This window comes from Dermacentor andersoni, chromosome 2 (genome assembly GCF_023375885.2).
Source record: "Dermacentor andersoni chromosome 2, qqDerAnde1_hic_scaffold, whole genome shotgun sequence".
Taxonomy (NCBI): Eukaryota; Metazoa; Arthropoda; class Arachnida; order Ixodida; family Ixodidae; genus Dermacentor; species Dermacentor andersoni.
Window position 1 is genome coordinate 108,750,358 of NC_092815.1, and position 7,107 is coordinate 108,757,464.

At 47.4% G+C, this 7,107-nt stretch overlaps 1 non-coding gene across 1 annotated transcript; it reads left to right on the top strand.

Annotated features, from left to right (window-relative positions):
* Positions 1-5,228: 5,228 nt before the first annotated feature.
* Positions 5,229-5,312, top strand: TRNAL-UAA (transfer RNA leucine (anticodon UAA)). The gene has a single exon. It is a non-coding gene; the product is annotated as a tRNA-Leu (tRNA).
* The last annotated feature ends 1,795 nt before the right edge of the window (positions 5,313-7,107 follow it).

A 7,107-nucleotide genomic window follows, 5' to 3' on the forward strand; every position in this document is an offset into this window, starting at 1 on the left:
TATTACGAAAGACAGCACGAGCGTTGCGCTGCTAACGCCACCTAGCACGTGGTCTGTAGTGGGGCACGAAAGGGGTCAGGTTCTTCCTCTTTGATTTTGGGGTCGGCGAGCCGCGCGGAGGTTTCGCGCGCTCCTCCACTGTTAGGGGAGCGCGCTTGGGAGGCTGAGAGCAGGACACCGGAATGAGCGAACGCGATTGTTCGAACACGCCACCGTCCGCGTGGCTGTAATCGCGAACGATGAGGCGTTGGTGTCCTGCATGGGAGCGAACATATTTGCTTGATATCCGATCGTGGTGTGTCGCACTCGCTCGATTCGTCAGCGCCCATTGGCATGCAATGTTGGTGATAATTCGACTGGATAGATTGGTGTATAGAAGCGGCAATAAATGCCATTGTGATTGTATGCACAACTAGGACAAGGTATGAGACTCCCACAGGGGGGCACAACCGGTATATTGATACACCAGGTCTCACATTCTCACGAACGCTTCCTAACACAAGCGCGTGCTGCGAGCACGCGCGGATGAAATCCACGCACACACACAAGTACAGAGGCGCGCGCGCACGCTCCCAAATCCACGCGCACATAAACACACGCACGCACGTAACTTGCACACAAACACACACACGCATTCACCCAAGCCAAGTCAACCACAACCCTCGCGCACACACAGACACACATACGCTCCTAAACACATACACAAGAACACACACGCATGTAAACCTGACACAGAAACATCCATGCACGCACGTACACTCCCAAATCGGGACCCATGCATACACGAACATGAATACGCGCATGCATTCCACCCCCTGCACAAACATACACCTACGCACACACAACCAGACACATGCACACACGCACACGCACACCACCCATACGCCCGCCCCCACGAACACATATCCACACACAACCACACATGCACATACATACAAGCACACCACCCATACGCCCGCCCGCACAAACACATATCCCCACCCACTCACATACACCCACATACACTCAGACGCAACGAACGTACGCACCCGTACGCACGAACGTACGCACGAACGTACGCACCCATACAAACACACACGCGCACGCGAACTACGCACACGCACACATCATTCCTCACGCACGGAAACACCCACACGCACACACCATTCCTCACGAACGCAAACACTCACCTACACACAAACAAACACAAACACCCACACCCACATAAACACGCGCATGCACGTAATCCCCCCCCCCCACACACACACACACTCATAAACACGCGCATGCACGCAATCGCCCCCTCCCCACACAAACACGGGCAAATTTAGCCGTGTAGACGAGATCGTACGTACGTACGGGAAGAGTTTATCATAGCTCGAAACAAATTGCGCACATTTCCCAATGGTCGAAGTTGCTTTCGTCAGTCTTCTCCCATGTCTACTTTCAAGGCCAACGTTAATATTCATGTAAATTAGCCGGGCAACCTTACTAATTGCGAGTGGGAACGTGAGAGCACGGTATTCATAAGTGCACACAGTTGAAATGCTTTAGCTTTGGTGCAACAGAGGCGCGAAGCTAAGAGAGCACACATGGGAACGGGGAGTTTCAGCATGAGTGTTGACATGTAAGAAACTAAAAGAAAGCTTGTTCTTAGAAGAAGGCAGATGGTGCTTCTTGAGAAAATGCCTCGGGGGGATGGAGTGCACACAAATTAAAATAAAACGCCTACAAACTTGTGCGCAAGAGATCTGTAGGTGTAGGAGTATCCCCCTGCGCTGAAGCCTCAAGATTACCGCAGGGATTCGTGCTTTGCCCCTGTGAGCTGACCGCATGGACTAGAAGGTTAGCGTCGCGATGCAAAGAAGCTCATATATATAGTTGTGAGTCGAGCCAACGCCATATGCAGGCCGCATCCCCAACGGATGCCGCCCGCATTCACGCCCACATTGTCTCGGTCAGCATATACTCCTTCGAGTCGATGTCGTCTAAGTGCCACGAGAGCTCTAAGCGTTTCTTCCGCGTCGTATGTGCGCTCATGCAAAGTGCATCAGACTCTGGCTGTCGTCAGCCACTGCTTGGGCTCGCTCGCTTCCAACCGTCGCACGGGAACGCGGCGACGTTCGCATGTCACGCGCGCCCATCGCGTGCCTGCAGGAAGTGCGCCCATTAGGAGCAGCAGTCGCCGAGGCACCCAGCAAAGCTCGAAGTTGTGCGTGCGGCCACGATGCGTGCTCACGTTGGGACAACTGGCTCGGCGTACCGAATGCCATTTAATGATTCGCTTTCAAGAGCACGATGCATGTGCATTCTTTATTAATTCTTGCGAGCCACGTGACCTTGCTTCACGTGCGCGCGCCACCTAAAAGAAAGGGAGTAAGCGACTTCGGCTAGAAGCCCGGCCACGTGCTGTGCTTGGTCCGAACCACCCATGGTCATGTTTGGTTACACTACAATGCACAGCTCATGTAACCGTATGCAGCCTGGCTTTAAGACTGATGTCTTGTGTAGGGCGGAGGGCAGGAATAGTGTTGAGTCGCCCCCCCTCCCCCTCTCTTCTTTTGCGGTTTTCTGACCGAATCCACCCACCACTGCTGCCATCGGGATAGGAAGAAAGTAGACAATTTCGTCCGAGGTGTGACACATGCGCAGTGGTACCTATACATCAGTGTTTCGTACAATAGAGGATTCGCAGTTTTCACGAAGTGTAGGAGAGACGAACTCGCAGTGCAGTAGACAACCCAGGGGGCCTACTGTACTTTTCCCAATTATTGCCGCGCGTTTTATTTGTGTTGGTTCACAGGTCGCTTTTGCCTCTGATGCGCCACTTAAGCCAGGCAGCTTTGTTCAAGCTGCGGTGCGTTGCAGTAAACTATAGAAAAAGGACTTGTTGATATAGCATGTGTCTTTTCGAACATTTTAATCAGCCTTAAGAATCAGCTGTGGCAGATAGCACAATTATAATCCTTGAGCTGGACTGTTCAAAGGAAGGGGGAGGGGGGATTATTTGCACTGAAACTCAAGGTGCATAACTGACTAATTTAGAAAAATTCACCAATCAGCTTTCCACTAACTACCTTATGGCTCATATTCTAATTTACAAATTGTAGACGGGAAGATTGCAAGGCGGATCAACTTAAAATGAATTCGCAGAATGTGACCAGTTGCGAGATATGAATTCCTGAACTTGCTGAGAAATTGGGGTCGAGTTATTAGTTAACAATGGCGGTTGAGTTATATTTGCGCTTCAGTGCATAAAAGGACGAGTAAGTGGAGCGACACCGCACTTTTATCGCAAGCTTGACGGCGCATATCTCAAAAACAATGTCATCCGCATAATGTTTTACAAGTGTTTATATTATTTTACAGGCTACAATTTGTAAATATTATCGAGTGTCGTAAGGTAATTAGTTAAACACTCAATTAGTGCATTTATGATAATTTGTCGATTACACGTTTCAAGTTCCCGTGCAAGTAATGTACGCTTCTTCGAGGGGACCAACTACACATACTTGTGCTACCAGCCGCAGACAATTTTTAAAATTTGGTTAATGTCTTCGCAGAAACAGCTGGAACAGCAGAACAGCCACTAGCGGGCACAACAGCGATTCCGTACTTGTGCGGCGTTAAGAAACATCACACGTGCGTAATCGGAAAGGGTTATATTAAAGTTTTACAAACGATGCTCTCCACAAGCTTTACCGCGCTATTGACGACATTCGGCGTTCTTAAACATTCGACCAATGTCGCTACTCTTAACTTTCTCAGTCCTGCGCGGTCTTCAAGAAGCCTTGCAGGGTCGCGAGTTTTCGGGCTCCCAGACATGTTTCAACGTACGTGGGCTCCTAGCGTTCAAACGTGCCAGTCACGTGTAAATTCACGCCACGTGCCACGCTGACAGCGGTCGGCATCCTACGAAGTGTTTTGATACTACTCCCATCAATCACTTTAAAGCGAAATATCGAGTAAGTTGGCTAGTCATTGCGCGTCCGGAAACAGCAGCCTTACCGACAAAAAAACACAGTTATATATCCTGCTCTGACAGGTAAGCTGTGCGTAACTCCGCGACGCGGTGAAAGTTTAGCGGAAAGAATAAACTGCTGCTTCGTATTACTTTCGGACATTTTCGGACAATTTTTGCCGTTCCATTTCGGGCTCTTCATCTAAATCTTCTTAGATGCTTGAAATGGCAATAATGCCGTGCCGATACTATAAATAAGCAGCGCAAGACTATGCCGGGTGAGGTACGTATAGGGCTGATGGAAAAAGAAATTGTTTTCATTAGGCTAGAGGGGTATTTATATTTTGTCTGCCTTTCATCACAGCAGCGCTGCACTATTTGTCGATTTGTTTCCTTCTTAACACAACAAGGGCACAGCTCTGACAAAGTATCCTGTCGGCCTGAGCAATACCACATTTAGGTGAAAACAGCGTGCGCAGGAAACCCGGGGTCATAAATCTTTCGAGATGCGGTACTTGTTCCTGGGATTCTCTACGTATGCCTCGCGCAAAGGGCAGGTGTCTTCATCCTTCATGCCTCATTTCCTGGCTGCCGTGCACAAACGAAACTAGGCTCTGTGTTGCGCAAATTCCATTTTTCTCTACATCTCAAAACGATTTTTCAAGTAAAGCTGGCCACTATACAGGAACCGTTAACGGACAGTATCCGCATTCTATATATAAGATCTCACCCGCGTCAAGATGGACAGATTGAAATCGAGCGGAACTTTCAGTTCACAATTTACGTAAAATATTCGGTAAATGTAGACATTCCAGTTCAAAAACGAAAGGAGAGAGAAAGCTTTCCACGGCAGTTCTGAGCGTTATCCTGCTTTTCTTTCCGAGGGAGACCAAAAGTTCTGCGGGCTTCAGGAATTACTGCGGCCTTGCACTCATTTGCTGAAACAGTAGTTACTCCGTAGAGTACTACCAAAGTCCCCAAATATGTATAGACTCTAGGAGCTGTCTGCAACAACCACAATATGTCGACAAAGGCGCCTGCACAGTGAGCAAAAGACGACGAAGATGATGGCACGATGGAGACAGCGATGATCATGAGAATGTGAAGAGCTAACCACGTAGCAAGTTCTTGAGTGCAGCCGCCGTAAAATGTCATATAGCATTTTATTTTTTTATGCTCCCTCGATCTCTCGTTTTCGCATTGATTATTCGAATTATCAGTAAGTCAATTCTTTTTTCCATCATCGCTGTCGCCGCAGACTGATGGCGTTGCGGCGCGTGCTGTAGTCGTCAGGATGGCCGAGTGGTCTAAGGCGCCAGATTTAAGCTCTGGTCCTCGAAGGAGGGCGTGGGTTCGAACCCCACTTCTGACAAAAATGTTGCATTTCCAATTTTTTGCTGACCTAGCTAGGCATGTTCCGGTTGTTTTCGGGGAATTTTTTTTAAGTCGTTAACCTGTGTTGTGTTATTTGAACTGATTCGTAACCTGATCGCATTCAGCTTTCCTTGCTGATAGTCTTTGACCGAACGTTTTTCCTTTTTTGAGCTTTTCATTCCATACTCGCCAATCTTTGATGGTAGCAATTCATCTCTGCGTGCTTGGCAGCGCTCGTAAGCCTCTCTCTTTCTTTTTAGAACTGCGCTGACAGCAGCTCCAGTCCTTTACAATTACAGCATCTAGCTCCAAATTTGGTTATATATCGATACGATTTTACGAGCGAAGAAAAAAAAGATCAGCCTGTTAGTCGCCCTACCGGCCCGTTCATACCCGTCACATTTCCAGCGTAGTTAACCTCGCTTGCTGCGTTCTTTTTGTGTGCGTGTGTGGGTGATGGGAATGTGGCACGTGCCCATGACACGCTCAGCTCTAAAGCATCTGACGTAAAACAATGCCGGCGTGCTTGAATGAGCACAAGGTTTCTCTCCCAGGATGCCACCACTCTGTGCTATAGCCTTTTACGAAGAATCCTCACAAGCAGTAAAACTATCGAGACGTAGCTTTGCAGAGAGTGTTTATACATAAAGTTTCAATATCGGCGATATTGTTTGTGGCTGCCTTGTTAAGCTCCCTAAATTTTTAATAAATAAACACATTTACAGGGAACCCTGAGAGAGAGAGAGAGAGAGAGAGAGAATAATGCAGAGAAAGGCAGGGAGGTTAACCAGAGGTAGTTTCGGTTGCCAACCCTGCGCAGGGGGAAGGGTTAAGGGGGATAAAAAGAGAAACAGAGTGGAAGGGGGAGATTGAAAGAAAGAGCGACAAGCACGAACTTGTACTACAGAGCGGTAGGGGGCGGCATTCTTAGAGTCTGAGAGCTTTGGTGAGTGCTTATGGGGCAGGCCTTCAAAGCTTTCTTGTGTAACTTTATTAAAAAGCAAGGGAACTGTACAAGAAAGCCCTTTGAACCGACAACATAAATGCTAGTAGCCGGTATAATATAGAATATGCACATCGTTTATCGGCCACTAACCAAACACAAAGTCCTCTCTAGAAAGCACACTAGAATAAATTTGCACAACCACGACGAGCACACGACTAAAGCTCTGGGTGCCCTCCATGATTTTCCATTGTCTAACTGTCCAATCATAGGTGTGTTATTATCTTCATCCCATCCGGCATCGCCCAAGTTATCGTCTTCGTCTCAACTTATCAAGATACTAAAAAACTCATCTCCCGTTGGTATTAATGGGATTAATAGCAAAGAGCAAGAAATACTAAAGGTATATGTAGTGTAATCTTATCTTTGATATTTCAGCAATCCCTTAGAACTGACAATGTTGCCCTAGACTGTCGTGTTAGTAAAATAATACCCATCTATGTACGAAAGGAGATCGTCTGTGGCCCGACAATTATCGACAAACTTGAATTACTTACAACTTAATTACAAATCACGGAGCATATTGTTTACTCTCATGTTGAAGTTGAAGTTTATTTTCACCACTAACAGTACAGTGTGTTTTACACAGAACAGTTGTGACGTGGAAAGTGGGAAAAAAGCTGCGCTGATGCAGCTTGACTAGCCCCACCTCCCATCCGTACAAAGCAGCAGAACGACAGCACAGCAAACGTCATACAGTCTTAACGTATTATAGAAAAAGAAAAAGAAGTAAGAACGTGTACAATAATTGTCAAGTATACATAATTATATGCGCCCTTGGGTGCCTACA